This window comes from Ctenopharyngodon idella, chromosome 11, assembly GCF_019924925.1.
Source record: "Ctenopharyngodon idella isolate HZGC_01 chromosome 11, HZGC01, whole genome shotgun sequence".
Lineage (NCBI taxonomy): Eukaryota > Metazoa > Chordata > Actinopteri > Cypriniformes > Xenocyprididae > Ctenopharyngodon > Ctenopharyngodon idella.
The window spans coordinates 18,155,792-18,177,364 of NC_067230.1; the positions used below are offsets into that span (position 1 = coordinate 18,155,792).

Below are 21,573 nucleotides of genomic sequence, written 5' to 3' on the forward strand. Positions count from 1 at the left end.
TTTGAAGCAGAATACAGCATCTGTTCATTTAAATACGCCGTACGCATTCATTGAGAGGATGATGGTCAGTATGTAGACTGCGAGGCCGATACCGAGAGCAACATTGTTCAGGATCAACGTTGTTCTCGAGGACTTGCTTGCTAAATCTTGCTGTCCAGCCATGTTAGCGTTTCGAGTCTGTGAAAACAAAACAAAAAACCTGTCAATATATACTAAAAATCTTCATATTATAGATTATAGTTTTAGGTGCCTCCAAATGATCCAAAGTTATCCAGAGCTATAACCCTAATTATGCTGTAATCTCTGGTGTAAACGGATAATTCAGCTGTCTAATGAAATGACTATGACATCTAAGGATAATGAAAATAATGAATGAATGTTGTTTGTGGTTGGGCAGCCAAGGATCAGTTGGCCGCTGCAAACGCAGCATATGTGAAAGCACAATAGCGCACTGCTCCTGCATCGCATACACACTGTAAACTGAGTATGTGTGAACCCAGCAAAACCTGTTAACATGAGCACAGAAAAAAATACGCACTACAAAGTATGTGACTGTGTGAACCTTTCTGTACCCATCCCTAATGACATGATTTCACATGCAGGAACTGTTAGGTTTCAGTTGCAGTGTAACCGTCTGGTTTCCCGGCATTCAGTTACTAGACAGTCATAAAATTTATTGATATGATGAATATATCACTGCATCACAACATGTTCACAAAGATCAACTCAATAAAACCTTTTATTATCACAATCTCTAAAGTGTTAAATTGTGTAAAAGTGTTATCTCAAACTACACTGATCAGGCATAACATTATGAGCACTGACAGGTGAAGTGAATAACACTGATTATCTCTTCATCACGGCACCTGTTAGTGGGTGGATATATTAGATAGCAAGTGAACATTTTGTTCTCAAAGTTGATGTGTTAGACACAGGAAAAATGGGCAAGCGTAAGGATTTGAGAGAGTTTGACAAGGACCAAATTGTGATGGCTAGACGACTGGGTCAGAGCATCTCCAAAACTGCAGCTCTTTTAGGGTGTTCCTGGTCTGCAGTGGTCAGTATCTATCAAAAGTGCTCCAAGGAAGGAACAGTGGTGAACCGGCGACAGGGTCATGGGCGGACAAGGTGAGGAGCGAAGGCTGGCCCGTGTGATCTGATCCAACAGACGAGCTACTGCAGCTCAAATTGCTCAAGAAGTTAATGCTGGTTCTGATAGAAAGGTGTCAGAATACACAGTGCATCGCAGATTGTTGCGTATGGAGCTGCAGACCAGTCAGGGTGCCCATGCTAACCCCTGTCCACCGCTGAAAGAGCCAACAGTGGACACGTGAGCATCAGAACTGGACCACGGAGCAATGGAAGAAGGTGGCCTGGTCTGATGAATCATGGATGGCCGGGTACGTGTGCGTCACTTACCTGGGGAACACATGGCACCAGGATGCGCTATGGGAAGAAGGCAAGCCGGCGGAGGCAGTGTGATGCTTTGGGCAATGTTCTGCTGGGAAACCTTGGGTCCTGCCATCCATGTGGATGTTACTTTGACACGTACCACCTACCTAAGCATTGTTGCAGACCATGTACACCCTTTCATGGAAACGGTATTCCCTGGTGGCTGTGGTCAAAACTGTCCCACCAGCAAAAATATTTTGATAGTGGCGCGTCGCGTTGCACCGCTCGTGTCCGCTGTAGACCGGCTTTGCATTCACAAAACTAAGTAAGAACGCATAGTTGTCTTTCTATTCTTCTTTGTATGCCATATTTTTGCTGTCAACTTTCCTCTTTAGACTCTTTGATAGTACTATTTTCTCTCAGCAGCTAGCTTGAATGTTAACATCAGTCTGCACATGATGTAATAGCGTACCTCCAGCAGCACAAACAATATAAAATAAATGCAGTTTAGTACGTGAGGATGCCAAGGAATAATTCTGAGTGTAAAAGTAGGTGACGCGTCAAATAATTATTACAATAAGTTAGGCTCCATTGTGTAACAAGCAAATTAAAATGATACACATTTATTATATATGGGCCCTGAGGGTCGCCTGGAGCTCCGTATGGCTGGCTGGGATATCCGGAAAGGTTGGGATAGGGCCCTGGGTATCCGGCATTAGGTTGTTCCTGGTATGGTGGTGGCACAGGCTGACCCATCCTGGGCTTCTCAGATGGATCCTGCTCTTCTGGGTCACTGAATGAGAAGTTTACTCCTCCGATTGTTGGTTCTTGATTGTACATTTCTTGTTCTGATTTTGGGAAACTCCATAAGCCACTGTAAAGATCAAGGTATTTGTGTGTATTACGACTAGGGTTGGGAACTGAGAACCGGTTCTCATCCGGAGCCGGTAGTGTTTTTTGAAAAGAACCGGAACCATACAAGATTTCTAAGTTTCGGTTCCGAAAACGGTTCTGCTGTGATGGGTGGGCGAGTGCGGGGAGCGTATCCTTTAATACAGACATCTCACATCATGAATATTATAGCAATGAATGCACTGAAAAGCCCTCGCGCTACTCATATAGGGGAGGGTGGGGTAAGATGAGCCAGTGAGTAAGTTGACCCACCCCCTGTATTTTGGCAACCGTACCATTTTATTGTCATGTGACCATATATTTTGGACCACCCATCATTTCTGCCAGACTGTGAAAAGGAGAAGCACATGAGAGGAGTGGACGTCACTTATTTACTTTAAAAACTGTTTTTGGCTTGTCAAAGTAAAATTTTAACATAACAGATGTAATGGCCGTTTCATCAAAGCAAATTTGTCCAGGTCTAAAAGTATTTCTTATGTATATTGGTGATTTAGCAACATATAAAACCATGCAAGTCATTTAGCTAAATATTAGCCTGAATTGGTAAGCTAGCTAGCTTTTCCTAAAATGGCAGCTATGGGGCAAAGTGAGCCAAATGCTGTGGGGTAAATTGAGCCAGCTTTTTAACTTACCCCACCATAAGGCACTGAATTTAAGTTAAATCTGAAGTAAACTGGTGTCATTTCAATGTAATATTACACAACTGGTTTAGTTTATCTTTATTTTAGCTTGTACTGTATTTTATTTGATGGTCAAAATGTGCCTGTAGAAATCTGTATTATTAATGTAATGTACTTTTGTTACCTATCAACCTTCCAAAAAAGCAATAAAAACTTCAATTAAAAAAAAAAGGAATACAATAATTATTAAAAAGTGAATAATAGCAGCCTGCAAGTCCTCTCTTCACCAGCAGGTGTCAGTGTGAAATCACATAAACAAAGCAATGATATTAAAGAGATAGTTCACTTAAAGTGAACTGCACGGACGTTATTTGAATTTATGAAAGTGTAAATATAGACATTTTTCTTAGAAAAACGTATTGCTTCGCTTCAGGAGGCCTTTATTAACCCCCTGGAGTCGTATGGATTATTTTTTTTATGGATGGATGCATTATTTTTGACTTCAAAACACGGCCCCCATTCACAACCATTATAAACCTTGGAGGACTAAGGATATTTTTCAATATATCTCTGACTGTGTTCGTCTGAAAGAAGATAGTCATATACACCTAAGATGGCTTGAGGGTGAGTAAATCATGGGATAATTTTAATTTTTGGGTGAACTATCCCTTTAAGATCTAGTAAAGCCAAGGGTCAGTCAGTATTACTTTTTGGTATCAAATTAGGCCAATCTACGTCACATTTTTAAAAGAAAGAAAAAAAAATCTGATTACTAACTTGTAAGACTAGTTTTAGCGGTTTATGCAACCGCCCGCAGATGATTTGTTAGTCTCTACCTCTCGCGCCATGAGCTTAAAAATGCAAATCTCTTTTCATTAATGAAGAAGAGCCTACAGTATTCAGATTTTATACATAAAAAAAGTACAAGAAAAATACAATCTTGAATCTTGCATGTGTAAAACGTTTTTGTTAGGAATAATATCAGGGGCTTTTAATTCAAATGACCCTTCAGCGAGCTCTCACTAGGACTTTTACGCTAAAACGTAGCCAAGGAGGGCGCCATTTTGAAACGGTCCCTCGCACTACGTCGCTTCACACAGCTGAATATATTAAGCCTCCAAATAGCCGCCCGGTATTTATATTCTTGGAGTGTTCTCGTCCGTCCGCGCGTTCTCATAAAGAAAACAAGCACGACTCGCACCTGTGTCAAAAAGCAATTTAAAAATAATTTAAGCTCAGACAAGAAGTGCGCGTGTTTTTATTCTGATGAGGATATTATTGAATGCGCTTGTAGAGCTCATTTCTGCCGCGGTGGATTTGGAAAAGGATTTATTCTATTTGGGATCTTGTCATTGGAGCAAAGGAATACAGCAAAGTCCTCAAATCCGTTCGGACTGACAGGTAACAGAAGACATTATTTCCATTGCGTTATTTGGCGCAGTGATTCTGTGATCGGGCCCGTCATTCATTCACGCGCGCGACTTTGACGCTTTCATTGACGCGACGCGTTACATGACATTGTGTCTAGTGTTTTGTTACAGTATTTGTCTTTATTCATGTATCGATTCGACAAAAGCAGCACACAACAGAACTATATTGTGTAACGCGCATTCCCCACCATCCTGCGCTCAAGCCGGAGGACAATTTCTCTTTTGTTTTATCGCGTTTCTGTCTCTGTGAATAAAATATTTTATTCCGTGATAACGCCCTGCGTTAGATCATGACACTAAAAACCTCATTAAGTGCGTCTATGTGTAACATATATTATCATTTTCCTTCATTAAACGTAATTTAAACATTTTAAATGCAAGCACATTATAAATGTTCAATTTATTTCATCGTGTTTTATTGGGGTGATTATTTATGCAGCATTAATAAAAGCAAAGCAGTGACAGGAAAAATATGCAATAAGTGTCGATAATCCCAATAAAGTAATATGTAGTATAGTGCAATAAACATTCAAGACTCTTATGAACATTATTAATACAATTATCAATACAGGCATCACCAACGAGTTTTTAGAAATATTCACAATTTTCAACTTAATCAATTGTTTTAGTGTTTATTAAGTTTGAAAGTAAAAGCTGCATTTGAAATAATTTTTAAAATGTATTAACTGCATGATTTCAGCATGAACTTTTATTAAATAAAATTACAAAATTAAGTATGTGTTGAATCTATATTTGGCAAAAGTGTTTATTATGTTTACATTTTTAGATACTAAATTGCACTCATTTATTCGTTTGCTTCACAGTGCTATAGCTTATGTTTATTAATTTTTACAATATTTTTGGGGCATTTTATGAATTACATCTTTATGTGTTATGGTGCTGCATTGTTTTATTTATTTAATTATATATTTATTTGAAGTTCTGTGGACACACAGCTAACAATTATTTTATATTTGTATCTATATTTGCTCAAGTCACATAAATTCCCTTTATGTGATTTGAGCGAGTTTGATCAAGTAATAATGTTTTAGCGGTTCAAACCTGGGCTGCTGATTGATAAGTTGTGGGTTCAAACCCCTGGACAGGACAAGTGAAGATGTCCCATCATTGGCAGAACCTGTAAAGAGTGCGCTGTTAGTTAAATGAGCGTGTAAACGTGTACAAACTGTTGTGTTGAGTCTTTAATTGCCCACTGAAGTCATGCACATTTGCTTCAGTCCTGCTTTGCAAACTTGATATGTGGTGACAAATGATTTATTTAATTGCCTGAAAAATGGAGTAAGATAACTGTGACATTTTGTGCAAGTACACATGAGCTACGTTAACATGCTGGTTTACATTGATGACCCTACCGTCATGTTTTGCGGTGTTTGGATAATGTGATTAGAGGGTTTAATGCTGTCAGCTCTCTCTCTCTCTCTCTCAGGTGTTCGTTTAGACACAGGTTACGCAGGTGTCATGTTCAATCAGCTTCAGTATTGGTCTCTGCACGACGTTGAGTTGAACGCAGACTGTAAGCGAGACTTTGTGAGCTGACTGGTGCGGTCAAGTTTGTGAGACAGAACCCTTTTTTAAAACATTTTCTACTCTGAAGCACATTTATGTGTTACTAGTAGCACCAAACTGAATCGCAATCTGTCTGTTTGAGCGATGCGACGGAGCATGACGAGTTTACCAACATTGACTCACTCAACCAGTGGTGTTATTTTTGGCATTATTTATCCAGTTCTGTGATGCACAAATTACACACTTTACGTTTAAAATAAAGTTATATTTATAATAATAATAATAAATAATTTATTTTTAGTTTGACTGTCCTATTGGGCTCAGTTATATATAAGTAAATACTTATATTTATTAAAATAAATATTTTATATTTTTATATAATGTATAATATAAATTATGTACAAAAGGGTCAATGATGTGAGGGGTCATTTTTTTGTCCAAAGGCCTTAATAATAATAAAAAACAAAGATATGACATCCAAAGTGTGTAAGGTAGTACAACTAGATCTCTTTTATTGAATCCAAAAGGTTTTAATTATATTTTGCTACATATAAAGGGATTTTAAAGATTTTGAAGTGTCAAAGGTCATTTGGTTTAACCGTCCAAAGGCCAATACAGCCATTTCATTTGTGATTAAAATATCTTAAAATGTAATAAATGTATATGTTTTTTATTCTGGCATGATTTTATAACATCATATATCAACATAGTGCAAAATGGTTGTAAAAATTTTGTGTAGAAGTCGTTGCTTTGTTATGAGAAAGAACGTCCGGAAAAATTAATTTCATTGATGTCATTCGGAGTAACCAATATAAAGGGACCATTTTGGATCAAGTCATGTGGTCAATATCATGTGACATCATTCAGACACCTGCAAAGGACCACATGGTCATGAAGCAAAGTAACTAACTCTCTCTTAACTATTTGAAAAACTAATGTTTTCACTTGTTCATACGTATGTCCCGAAACATCAGGTCATTCGGTACAACCGCTATAAAACATGGAAAATGTTGTAATATTTTAAAAACTTGAACTAAATTTAAAATGTTTGATTGTCCTTTTGCTAGCTAGCTAGATATCAGCCTGTTAGCATTGTTTGAAAATATCGTCATTCGGTGTAACCAAAAGTGTCATTCGGTAAAACTGGAATTTTGGTCAAACCGAATGACTTTTTTGGTGACAAATTCTTGTAAAAAATGACAAAAGCAGTGTTAATTGATTATAAATACCACAATCTCATTGTTAACACTTAATAAAACTTCAAAATTAATTATATCTCCATTGTTTTTTTTTTTGTTGTTTTTTTTTTTTTACATTTTTAAAAACCTTATTCGTCAATGACCCATATATATTTTTTTAAATGACTTTTTATATGAAGGATAGCTATATTATATAAAATATATTTTAACTTTTTTATATAAAATATACAGTATATATTATGTGCTTGCATATATTTTTTAAATTCCTCTTTGGAGTAAATTTTTTTTTTTTTTTTTTGCTCACATTTTTTCCTCCCAATGTTTAGAGCCAATTCAGTGCTTGACTGTAGATATGTTTACATTCAAAGTTGCGAATTGGACAAAAATTGGAATATGGCATAAAACATTTGAGAATAAAGCAGCGTTTCCATCCCTTGTGTTCAAGAGAATAAAATCGTCACTTCCTGGGAAATTGGTGCAAAATATCAGTAATAAAAATGGAAGTTGCTCATTTTCTCCTCCATAATAAATGAGTTCATCTCAGAGCGTCAGATGAAACACAAACGCTGTCATGTGATCTTGCGTTCGGATGCTGGTGTTTGGGAAGACAATCGTGTGAGACGCTTCTGGAGGGAATTAAACCAAATCATTCTGATGACTCAGAACCACCAAACCAACATTTGAGATGCTGCGATAGGATTGGTCCACTGGTTTGTCCAGTTATCCAATCACAGCCTCTGCTGAGGCAAAGTCACATATTCGATAAATGTGTTTCCATCGTAGTTTATGCACATCTTATCGGATAAAAAAAATTAATTGAGCACATAAAGTACGTTTTTATTGTGCATCTTGGCGATTCCATCCAGCGTGTTTTTATCTGAAAATTTGCATAAAAATAGGTGGATGGAAACATGTTTCACTGTCTGAATTTCATTTAGTGATCTGCAGCGAGAGGTTCAAACTGAAGCGACTAATGAGGAAGATTTCTAGAGGAGAGACACGTGTTGAGCGTCTCATCTCTCAGCTGCTGCTCATAATGACAGTTGACCCTGTGCTGTAAAAGCCCTGCGGGGAGATTTGCATCATTATTAACTTCAGCAGAGGAAACCCTCCTGAGCTTCATCCAGTTTACCTGCTTCTCAGAGGTTTATCCAAAGTAATACAACAAGCGTTACGTTAAATCAACATCCACATCCTCTAAAGAATTAAATAAGCTTCCCTTTAGGTTGTTGTGAGGGGGTTTAGTACATGATGGGTGGTTGCCGGGTCAAGTTAAAGGAGTGCATCCCTCATATTCTAGTCTGTAGATATGGCTCGGGATCCTATAAAAGGTGACCCACAAATCACTTGTCTTTTTGATTTGAGACTTTGTGCTTCTGTCAAGGGCTTCAGGATAAACACAAATTCCATCACAGTTCAGATATGTGCCAAACTGTCTCTGGATCAGTGTTTTTCCTGTGTCTGAGGTAGCCGAGGATCTGTTCGCGTGAGATAAGCGCGTACGGTCACATGATCTCGGCAGTCGTGGGCCGTGTGTCTGTCAGATGCAGCTGCGCTGACAACTGAAACCTCACTGCTGTGTCATGCTGCATGCATGTTGTTTATGGCAGCGGTTCTTAACTGGTGTGTCGTGACCCAAAAACAGACGTCTGTTCTGATAGAGAGGCCGCAGAGAAAAACAGAGCTGAATGCAAATAAAAACAACATGCAAATCATTCAACTTTGATATGCTTTGCAAAATGAAGCCATGATGATTTGTATTATTTTGGCTTTTGCTGTTGGTCAATTTTCCCTGTTTTTTTTAATTTTTTATTAATTTTGCATATTGCTCGTCTGTTTATGGTAAAACATGTTTGTTTCAGATGGAAATGGTGTCAATTTTAATGCCGTGTGGAGTTGGAAATGTTTTTTAGAATAAAAGTCAATTGATGTTTTTTTTTTTTTTTTTACATTTAGATTAATGTATTTGGCAGACACTTTTATCCAAAGTGACTTTGCATTAATTTTATGCATTTTATTAGTTCATGAATTATAAGAATCGAACCCATGATCTTGACGTTGCTCTTCTGTTTGAGCTACTGAAAAGCCAAGATCTAACCTTCTCAAATATTAAAACGGTCACGACATGAGAAATCAAACATGCCTTGATCTTTTGACAAATAAGAGGTCTTTGTAGCATCCTGCAAGTTTCATAGTTTAAGTTTAAGCATTTATTTAATCAAGCTCCAAAAATGGCTTGTTTGGATATTGTGGGATTTGTGACATCAAATGAGCAAATACATTTGCATATGACTGCCTCCAGAGCAAGGCATCGATGAAAAGTTTTACATCATCGCACCATAGGCCCTGCCCACTGGCCCAATGACTGACATTTGCCTATGAATGTAGAGCTGCGAGATTAATCGTTAAAAGATGGTGATCTTGATTCAAACACCCACGCAATCTTATTTCTAAATGACAGCAATTCGGCTCTGTCTATTAAACAGCGATCACAGCAAACATTCAGATCTGCGTTCTGATCCAGAGAGAGCAGTTGTCATGTTTAGATATAAAATGACTTCTTTTCAACCAATAATTCTGTCTTGCAATAATTCAGATTATCAGAGAATATACTGGGATAAAAGTTTATAGTTCAGATATAAACAATGATGTCTACAGTAGCGATCAAAATTGAGTAAATCACCTTTTGAAGCTTGACGCTTAATTGTATCAATTACACCATTGTACCAGTAGGTGGCAACAAGTGACTGTAAAAAATGTATTTGTCAATCATTCATTCAAGAGATTCATTCAAAAAACACCTATTCATCCAGTAATTAAACAAGTGAAGTATTTATGAGTGAGTCATTGAATCATTCAAACTGATTTTTTAAAAATAATTTTTTTTAAATACACTGTCTTGTTTAGTTGTCTGTCCAGAATCGTGATCTCTATTTTAAACAAAAAAAATTATGTTTCTCAATTTACCCAGAATCGTGCAGATGCGAGTGTTGCGGCAGAAGCAAATAGAACCCATTATAATCGCTGACGCTGTGTACACTGAATACAGATGCGCAATCAGTTTCTGACATACTCTACACGCTTGAATCTGTCAACAACAGGACAAATGGAAGAGTAAAGGAACAGTCGCTTTGACACGTCCAGTTTAAACAGCTTATTTGCTCATTTCAGTAGAGACTTTAGAAGGATCCAAGCATCGGAAACAAGTGGATGGTTTCTTTTAATGGTGTCTTGTATCGCGTCGGATAGGCCTGCGTACAGCTCTGTGATCAGTAGTAAATGCTTCTCCATCTGAAAGCCAGAGGGCGCTCTCGTGCAGAAACCTCAAATATGCCCTGCTGCAGAAGTAGAACATGCGCCATTCCAGGAAATCCCATACTATCGCTGTAGCTGAATAAACAAGATTGAAACGCTTTGATTAAACATGACTTATAAACACATGACTGCCTTATTCTGTGTAAGAAGCCACATCATCTCACAGAAGGACGTTCAACTGTCGTTATGAGTAAAAACATGTTATTAAATGTTGTCTTTTGTTGGACAAGATGTTAATAAATGCTTCTCATGTCTGGAAAGATGTTTGACGCATGTTGCTTTTTCAAATTTACATTATAAGCGATTCAAACTCGCATTGCTTTCAGATGGATTAGCATTTGGAGCCATACTTCATTAACAAGGCGCACATAAAAAATAATCGCAGCTTTGCAATTTCATAATCGCACTAAGCCAAATCATTTAAGCGTGATTTCAATGTTTTTTTCTAATCGTCCGATTAATCGTTCAGCCCTAGCGTCAGAGATATGTTTGTTCAGAGCATTTGACAGCAGATTGTTTTGTACACGAGGCACAGTGTAATGAACTTGCGTGCAGTAGCGAGTGGGCGTTGATACTGTTTCCTGTGCAATGACGCTAGTTAATATAACAGTGGGCATTTACTGACAAGCCTTAAAGGCACACTATGTAATTTTTCGTCGCTAGAGTTCAAAACAAAGGTGATGTCTTGATTTCACGGAATCATGGGAGGTGTTGTCTTCACGTCTACAGCCGGTGGAAAACAAATGGGACGGGACTCCGTTATAAACCATGTTCATGGATAAGATTATTAACATTACTGTAGTATGAATCAGAGAGCTGAACGAGGCCGCTGGAGCGATTGCTAATGAGAGAGGAACGCGACGCGCCTTGAGAGCAGCGGAACTTTTATTATGAAACAGTCGCTTCTTGCGGTCAAGCGTATGTGGGGTAAAGCAGCGCTGTTTATCATATTAGATACATTTGTGTGTTGAAAGTTGTTATACGCTACTCTGCGTTCGCTCAGCGGCTACTATGAGACACTTGTTGCACACAGCAGTAAGATATTAGTCATGGTAAAACATGGTACTCGCGGTAAATCAAGAAAATGATATTTAAACAATAAGACTTACTGTGTTGAACTATATAACATTATTAGTTTTCTGTCGATTAATGTATCTAAACAGTTGCTCATCTGTCTAATAAAACACATAATATATTAGAGCGTCTTTGTTGTTTTTATGGTTTCTACAAAATAAAACCGCAAACCGAGGGTAACGCGGGTATGATGTCATTGATAAGCGACGCACGGACACGATCCGTGTCCTGTTTAAAATTGCTTATTTCTCTGGATTTAAACATTCTTGGAAACATTTGTGTAAGTACACAAGTCAACAAAATATATAACCCTGCTCTAGTGGTTTTTGGATGTTTTAAACCAAAAATCTTACATATTGTGCCTTTAAAGGAGCCTCCCCTTCAAAACTGATCGTTTCAGACAGAGGGCCAGAATGAAGGTTGAACATTTTTCCACACACTCATATATATATATATATATATATATATATATATATATATATTATTGTGCAAAAACTTTATTAACATTACAAGTGAACTTCAAGGAACATATTAAAATTTAAAAAAAGAAAAAGTAAATTAATGTCATGACCGGTTTAATATAATAGAGGTGATTTTCTGGTGTAGATCAATCATGTTGCTCAAAGTTGAAATATGATTTGCATAGTTTTGCATGACAAGCACTGCATGAATTTACTTCAGAAAATGTAAAAGTCTAGTAGCTGTTCTTGTCTGGGCTATTTTAATCACTCTTTATTTTCGCTTCATCTTTCATTTTCACATGACATGAAAGTGATAACAACCGACTGGCACTTCTGGGATTTGGCATGACATTTAAGATTGTGTTATTTAATTTTTCTAGTTTATTGTCACAGAGATTCATTCAACCCAGATCTTATTATTGAATGACTTATTTTTCATTAACTTGAAGAAATCGGTTTTGTTCTGATGTTCATAAATATTCAGTTAATTTTAAATTCATTATGAAGTCTGAATTAGTGTTTTGGCATAATTGGACACATCTGCTGCCCCATGCGTGTTTGTTTATTAAATATTTAGGCTAATTTGATCGTTTTTAAGCTTTAAATAAAAAATTTTTTCCCCATATTTATGCATCTAGCTGGTGCTTTTATCCAAGATAAGTTTCATCAGTTCATCCTGTTCCTGAGAATCCAACCAATAATGTTGACGTTTGTCGCACCATGCTGTACTTCTGGAGCTTCTCCTCAGTTCAGTCTGGGCTCGTGTGTGAGGACAGCACTTACTTCATGAATCACGACAGAAATATAGAGATCAGCAGATCTGGATGAGGAATTGCATCTCAAGCCTCCTCAGGGAATTCCTCTCGCTCCAGACTTCTAGACGGTCTGCCGAGGTCACGGCCATCAGCAAGACCGATATTTAACTTGATGTCTGTCCACACGCCTCTGATAAAATGACCAGCTGTGAACCGCTTCAGGATATTGATAATCCAATAAAAGCCGACGTTATCAAGTGGTTTTGGCAGGTCGTGGAGAAAGTGTTTCCTGCTTGCAGAAGGAAGACGTGCCATTTAATGCACTGAGAGAATTAAAATGTTTAAAGTTTTAATTCGATTACTTCAATGCGTCAGCACAAGAGCCAAGAGATGTTTTAGATTTCATACGGGGCATGTGATGCTGTGTAGATAACTCGATTGAATGTGTTTTTAACAAGCGCAGTTGTGCAGGACATTACTGAACAGATCAAATTATCTCTATATTGAACACAACAGTCTGGCTCCATAAGTTAGTTAGTTTTTTTTTTTTTTTTGCCATAGAGAAATTTATTTTCAGCTATAGTGTAATAACTTTTCTAGTAGGAATGCATAATTAATTTAAACAAAACCGAAATTGTGATATGGGCTTTTACTGAACTGAAGAACCATCATCTCAGTTTGATGAAGCCACTGATGGCTCTTCATGATCTTCTTAGGCTTATGTTGTGTTTGAGGAGCAGCCCTGGTTTCTCATTTTGTTCATATTCTTCAGATCTTTCTGTGGAAATCTGTGCATTCTGCTTTCTTTGATCTCAACTCTCACACGCACATAAAGACTCTTTTGTCCAGTTGATGTCATCCCCAGATGTTTCTCCTCTTAATGAGCAAATGCTCATGAAGATCTTATGAATGGGAAACGTGTGGATGTTAATGCACTTATTTCTCCATGTTCGTTTGTTGTAGTAGATTTTATGAAAGCTGTGGTAAAACAGATGCTGCTGCTAGCTTTCTCCTTAACGGATTGTTTGTTTTTTCCTGCTTCTCCTCTCCTACTCCTCCTTTTTCTTCTTATCTTCCTCCTCCTTCTGCCTATTTTTTTTTTCTTTTGTCTTTTTCTCCTTTGTCCTTTCCTTTTTTCGTCTTTTCCTTCTCCTCCTCCTCCTCCTCCTCCTCCTCCTTTTCCTTTCTTTTTTCACGTTTTCTTATTTTTTCTGTTTCCTCCTCATTTCCCATTTGTCATCTTCTTCTTCTTCTCTTCCTCCTTCTCCCCCTCCTCCTTCTCCTTTCTCTTTCTCCTCCTTCTCGTTCTTCTTCTCCCCCTCTTCCTTATCCTCCTTTACCTCCTCTTCCTCCTTCTCATCTTTCTCCATCTCCTCCTCCTCCCCTTTCTCCTCCTCCTTTCTCCTTCTTGTCCTTCTCCTTCTTGTCCTCCTCCTTCTGTCTCCTCCTCCTACTCCTTCTCTTTCACCTCCCCCTTTTCTCCTTCTCCTCCTTGTTTCTCCTTCTCCTTATCATTCTCTTCCTCCTTCTCCTTCTCCTTGTCTGTCTCCTCCTACTTCTTTCTCCTCCTCCTTCTGTTCCTCCTCCTCCTTCTCCTTTCTTCTCCTTCTTTCTTTCTTTTTCATATCCTTCTTTACCTCCTCCTCCTCATCTTTCTCAATCTTCTCCCTATTCCTCATCCCCCTTCTCTTTCTCCTCCTTCTTTCTCCTTCTCCTCCTCCTCCTCCACCTCCTTTTCCTCCTTCTCGCCTCCTCCTCCTCTTTCACCTCCTCCATCTCCTTCTCTGTCTCCTCCTTTTCACCTCCTCCTCCTTCTCCTCTTTTTCCTTCTTCTTCTTCTTCTTCTCCTCCTCCTCCTCCTCCTCCTCCATCTTCTCCTTTTCTCCTCCATGTCCTCCTTCTCTTCCTTTCCTTCTTTTCCCCTCCTCTTTCTTCTCCTCCTCCTCCTTCTTATCCTCCTTCTCCTCCTCCTCCTCCTCATCATAAGATGGACCAAATACTCTTTGTTAGTGTTCAGATCAAGTTATTTGCAACCCTTACTTTATAGAAGATGTTGAGACCAATATTAACAATATATGACATGAAACACAATTAAAATGTAATGTGATCTTAAAATGTGCTGGACTGGAAAACACAATTATATCATTAACTTGTGACTACACATTAAGTCTGAGTTTATATCACTTTCTATAACCCAAGAAAACTTTTGAAACGTGCCTTTTTCCCTCCCCTTTTTTAAGTGTGAACTGGGGATACAGAAAAATTCAGTGCTTTATTGATTTTTACAGTCAATTCTAATTACCACAATAATACCCCATCATGCATTCGTTTCTGACCTATTTTCAGTGTTAAAAGACAAAGAGATCTGGACGTACATGTTTATGAGATGGTTGGAGTTCTTTCTCATTTCTCCCCCTTATTATTACCTTCTCTTTGTTTTTGATGCTAAAGTATGAGAAAATAGAAACATCCTTTTGCTTTTTATAACTGTAAGTAGGTTAGTGGGTTCAACGTAAATAAATAAACATAAAGAGTATGAATAAAAAAAATGCAGCCAGGCTCAGGCTGTATCCTTAAGGGAACGCCTCACACTGACGCTGGCTTTATATTTAATGCCGAGCTCTTGGCTTTCTCTCAGCGCACAGAATTCAGAACAATCACATCTCATCCAAACGCATCCACGAGGTCCAGAAGATTCAGCTGAACTCTGGGTGACACCCCGTGAAATCAATGCAGACCCTCGGGCGTGTGTTTCTGATGGTCGGATCACACTTCTAAAACTGTGCTGGGTGCCAAAAGCAGCATCATGTCAGGTTATTGTTAACAGGATAAAGATACGCTGACCTCATCTGGTTTAACCTGATCCGTTTTACTGGAAACAAACAGATTCAGTTCATCATTCTGGGTTTTTCCTGTTGGTTTTCTCCCTAGGCATCACAGAGGAGTCATCATTTACTCACCCTCTTGTCGTTCCAGTCCCTTTTGATTTTTTTTTTTCTTTCCTCCGCTGAACACAAAAGAAGAAAATCTGAAGGTGGTTTGAAGCTTTTATGAAGCTCAACATTTCATTCCCATTGTAATTGCCTGAAAAAGCCTTCAGATTCCCTCCTTTTGTGCTCTGAGGAAGAAGGAAAGTGGTAGTACTTATTTTTGAGTGAACTATTCTTGTCAATTAAGTTTTCTAAGCTTTAAACCAAACCAACCAGCTCAGAGGTGAATCATTATTACATCTAATTTTGCAGCAAAAAGTCTGAACAAGGTGAGTCTACGAAACTCAAAACAGCCCTCTTCCTGTTTCCATGGTAACAGTGACATCTCTCATTGCTTGCTTTTACTTTTAATGAAATGGAGTTAAGAGCATGCTTTGTTTTTATAAGAAGTAAAAGGTGTTTGTTTGGTTCTGTTAGCGGTTACTATAAATAGGCACTGTTTATAACACTTTATTATAAGATAGATACACATCTCTAGATCTTTTTATTGAATGCAACAACAAACACTGAGTGTGACCATCTTTCAGTTCTTTGTAATGAAATGGTTAAAAAAAAATCCACTGAATCATTTGGTGATGTTATGGAATTAACATCTGACTCACTCGCTGATCATCATTATTTTCTGTCACATCTTCTCGACCTGAGAATGATTGCTATGTTTTACTTAAGACTCGAGAGACTTAATTAATTACTGACTGGATTATGTAACCACATGTTGTTAAAGATACTCATTTATGAACCTCACGGTACGCCTGTCTTGATATGTTATCAATACCTAAATATTCATTTTAAAGGATTAGTTCACTTCAGAATTCAAATTTCCTGATAATTTACTCACCCTCATGTCATCCAAGATGTTCATGTCTTTCTTTCTTCAGTGGAAAAGAAATGAAGGTTTTTGAGGAAAACATTCCAGGATTTTTCTCCATATAGTGGACTTCACTGGGGTTCAACGGGTTGAAGGTCCAAATGTCAGTTTCAGTGCAGCTTCAAAGAGCTCTACACGATCCCAGACGAGGAATAAGAGTCTTATCTAGAGAAACCATCTGCCATTTTCTAAAAAAATTAAAATTATATACTTTTTAACCACAAATGCTCGTCTTGCACTGTTCTGTGATGCTCCATGCATTACGTAATCATGTTGGAAAGGTCACACGTGATGTAAGCGGACGTACCGATCCAGTGTCTACAAAGCGAACATCCAAAGACTTTCAAACGGCCTTTACAAAAAAAGGTAAAACAACGATGTCGGATGATTCTGAAGTTGGAGGAGAAAATGAGATGGAGTTTTTCGCCCTACCGCGGTACTTCCACCTACATCACGCATGACCTTTCCAACATGATTACGTAATGCGTGGCGGATGGCAGAGCAGTGCAAGATGAGCATTTGTGGTTAAAAAAGTGTATACGTTTTTTTTTTTTTTTTTATAAAATGACCAATGGTTTCTCTAGATAAGACTCTTATTCCTCGTCTGGGATCATGTAGAGCTCTTTGAAGCTGCACTGAAACTGACATTTGGACCTTCAACCCGTTGAACCCCAGTGAAGTCCACTATATGGAGAAAAATCCTTTTTCCTCAATTTCTTTTCCACTGAAGAAAGAAAGACATGAACATCTTGGATGACATGGGGGTGAGTAAATTATCAGGAAATTTTAATTCTGAAGTGAACTAATCCTTTAATTTTAAATTCCGTTTTTGTTTCTGGAATCCTGTTGAACTGCATTGCATATTGAATGAATGAATGAACGTACAGTAAATGATTACACTGTCATCTGGATTGAGAAGAGCTTTAGTTTCTGTCACAGTTTTGTGTTTAGATTGATGAATGGAGAATATTAATAACCACATGTCTTACTGTAATGAACCTTTTTGTTTTTCTGGAACATCTCAGGACGTTATTGGACCGGCGTGACGGGCTGCTTTGACTCTCTGTCTCAGGACATTCTCTTGCGTCTCGTCTTCAGATTACCTGAGCACTCTGACTTTGACAGCTTGTCTGTTTCTTCTCTAGCGGTGCTCAAACTTTATCATTAGACTTTTGCTTTGCTTTGCCTCTCAGTACTTTCTTTCCATTTACTTTTTTCTTTTCTATTTCTGGGTTGCAAGAATCTGCTGCTACGTCTGTATGCATGCTCTACATGCAAGTTTTTCTTCATAATATTGCATAGCAATTCACAGAGTATGATTTTCCATGGCTGATTCCGATTTTGTTGTTGTTGTTGTGTTATTGTTTTTTTAAACAAGCAAATGGGCTGATTTCGATTTTTTTTTTTTATTTGTTTGTTTTTCTTTAAGCAAGTTTATTTTACTGAGCTTAGTTTTTAACAGCAGATGGCACTGCCGTACTCTGCTTGCTTCCAATTCCTTACACACACCACTTCAACCTTCTATAAAATAATCGTTCATAAAGTTCGAAAAGGTTGAAGTGAATTACAACAGTGTTTGCAGTGGGCTGTACATTAATCTTGCGCCATAAAAGCATTCTGAGATGCAAGTACATTCTCAGACTCAGCCGAACGCACAAGCGCTCTTTCATGAGCATTTGAGTGTGCGGTTAAAAACTAGCCTAGAGCGCCATCTGCTGTTAAAAACTAAGCTCAGAATCAATTCGAGAGAGAATCACGATGCATTCGGAAAATCTCAGAATCGATCCATGAATCACGATGCGTTGATTTATTATCAGATATCTGACCGAATGAAAATGCAAATTCACTCTCTGACAGTAGGCGGCGCTTAGGAACAGTAGCGATTTATAGCGTTTCATTCGTTACCACTGAACACTAAGCAGCTCTGCGGTTATAAACACTACTCTATTAGGCGTTCTCTATTATATGGAGGTAAATTGAAAAGAAAGTGCCATCGAATCATTTCTGTTCCCTTTATATAAACCCCCAATTCAGTGTTTACATTTTTCTTCCAATATTTCGAGCATTGCGAACGGAAAGCTGCTGTGCTTGGTACAGTATTTTCTAGGCCCGCCCTCGACTAAAGATTTTTTTTGTAGTCCATCTAAACCATTAGTCGACTAGTCACGCGTTTATATTAATTAACCATATAAATAATAATAATGAGCCTTTAATCGCCCATATATAATACATAGCCTAATCAGCACTCAAACGCTTTTGGTTAGTTTTTGTGACACGCTCAAGTTCACTTGAGACCGAGACGGCAGAAAGCACATCCTGTTTGTTTTCAATATTTTAAAAAAGCACAACGTTTTGTTGTTATTGTGAGTTTACAGAAATAAAAGAAAACCATTCATAGTTTCGAATTTTAGATTATTCGTATCTGTATGACCAAAAATGGAGTATTTTAAGTTAAATGCAAGTGATCGCACCGGCACCTCCATGTCATGCAAGCGCGCTCTCTACACAAACACTTGGATATGCGGCAAATAATAACGCACATTTATTTAGGTTAACGTTAGAGCGAGCGGACTTGTAAAGTTGCTACTACTTACATGTCGTAATATATTTTCATACAAATTACATTTTGAGAAATGATTACAATGTTTGTGTACAAGTCCAGATAGAGATTGGCCAAAATAAAACCGGCTGTTTTTTGGTCTTTATTTATTTATTTATTTATTTATTTATGCGTTTTGGTTCCGATTGATAGCTGGTCAACCAGTGCATCTCTGATACTACAGTAGAGTGTGTCTATGATGCTGTCTATACTATGTAGGCAGCACACTAGGTGTTTGGAACGGCTCCTGTGACTGTGGGAGTGTTGAGGCCAGTGTAGCAGAACAATCTACCGCAGTGCGCTGCCGCCCGACCTCACCTTCTTATATCTCTCTCTCTCTCTCTCTCTCTCTCTCTCTCTCTCTCTCTCTCTCTCTCTCTCTCTCTCTCTCTCTCTCTCTCTCTCTCTCTCTCTCTACTAAGCCTGAATCTCCCAGCAGCACTGAGTCTCAGCTGGCAGCTCTAGCCCATTAGCCGGTCGTGTGCTATGTTCGGACAGTGCCAGGGGTTGGATCCTGTCTCTTCAACCCCGATCCTGGTGCCGATCGTGTCCAGTCATCCTCAGCCGTTGCTGGCACCGACGCTGTGATGTAGCACAATCTGTTTCACAGACAGAAGAGCCACAGTACAAAGGCGAGGGTTTTTCAGGATTAGTGGTCATGTATTATCTGCGTCTCTCCTCTGTGACACGCTGAGATGACGTGGTCAGTTTAAATTCATTTTCCATTGCATTTACGGCCCTTTCGCTCCAAATTCTACCCACATTGGCTTTCTAAATGAATCCCACGTTGCTGCACACTTAAAAGAATAGTTCACCCAAAAAGAAAGTGTCATAATTTACTTCATTTTATTAATATCTTTTTTAATTAATGTGTTTCCAAACCCCAAATGACTTTTCTGTCTTCGAATTTTTTTTAATAAGCACAAAAGGGAATTTTGACAAATATCCAGGCCACTCTTTTTCCATATGACCAATACAGTACAGTCCATACAGCTAAAAATGATGAAATCGATCTATGAGAACGATTAATCGACCCGTTAATATGAGCAGATAGTACTGAGGCAAGCCTATAAAATTATATATGATCGTCTCATGTTTTGAATGAAAATTTCAGTCTTTTGCCCTTATGGGAGACAATATAGAATACATTTAGCAGGTTGAATTGTTTGTAGAAACACATTTGTGCAAAGTTCTTCCTCACAAGTGCTCCTTGATTCTAGTACCTTGTAAACATAACCGATATGGCCAGTCATAGTAGATGCTGTCCAATCACATTGGTTGAACTGGGGGCATGTTGTCGTCAATCTCAGTGACATTGCATTGAATGTATCTGCAAGTGTTCGAACTTCAACCTCAGATCTTTAGCAGTTAAACAACCATCTTTTTCAGTCAGAAACCTCCCACACAAACGTCTGTCACCAGTACAGCACAAACGCTTGACTCCCCTGTGCTTACATGGAATCAGTTTTTAGATGTAGCTGAAATGATCCGTCCTGTTTTAGTGCCGTGCATCTGTGTGGGCTGTATAGATTTCCCCTGGTTCCTGCCAAGGTGTTTGGCGGCACAGAGCCGCAGAGGGAATCGCTGTTGTCGAGAGCAGGTGAGCGCTGGGATGAGTGGGATGATTCAGACGGAGGAGAGCAGTTGGATGCTCCTCAAATGGGTGTCTAGTGTTCCATTGCGTCAGAACACTGTTATATAAACTCCACAGTATGAGGAGACTGTCAGATGATGGGGACGGCTTTAATATCTGCTTGTTGTCTCAGTGCTGATGAGAGGACGATGACTGTCCACTTCAATACTGTAAATACTGAGGAAAGCTTTGGAGAAAAAAAACAACACTCTTTGATTGTCATTTATACATGGTTTCCACAGTTTTCCCACAATAATTATATTATATTATACTGTATTATATTAATGTTCTTTTACAATAGTAATTGTAATAATTATTATTATTATTTTTAGTAGTAGTAGTCAAACAATCAATCTATCTAGTTTCTGACACTTTGAGTGCGTGAGATTGTCCTGTTTTGTTGTTGTCGGTATGCTGGAACATGAGCTCTTGAAGCTCCGCCCTCTTCTGGAAAGGGGGCCGGGAGCAGCAGCTCATTTGCATTTAAAGGGACACACAAAAACGGCTAGTTTTTGCTCACATCCAAAAAGTGGCAATTTTAACATGTTATAAAGAACGATCTGTGAGCTAAAACTTCACAGACACACTCTGGGGGCATCAGACTTATTTTACATCTTGTAAAAAGGGGCATAATAGGTCCTGTTTAAGAAGTTGATTAAGACCTATTTATTTAAGGTATTCTTTTATTAACTTGTGTATTTTAACTATTGTTGCATGCTTGTTATGTGTTATACTTTACTGATGTAGCGTATTTATGTATTTACTAAATTAGAAAAAAATAATTATAAAAGTAATCAA

At 38.2% G+C, this 21,573-nt stretch overlaps 1 protein-coding gene across 5 annotated transcripts in view; it reads left to right on the top strand.

Annotated features, from left to right (window-relative positions):
- Window positions 1-931: 931 nt before the first annotated feature.
- The window catches only part of LOC127522404 (CSC1-like protein 2), a 53,775-nt gene continuing 33,133 nt past the window's right edge, over window positions 932-21,573 (top strand). For 2 of the 5 annotated variants that reach the window (XM_051912324.1, XM_051912328.1), the window contains exon 1: window positions 3,994-4,325. The gene's annotated coding sequence lies outside the window, so the exon portion shown is untranslated. Of the gene's footprint in view, window positions 1,718-3,991; window positions 4,326-15,717; window positions 15,945-21,573 lie in introns of those variants that run through there. The other 3 variants (XM_051912326.1, XM_051912327.1, XM_051912325.1) reach the window with 3 other exon arrangements.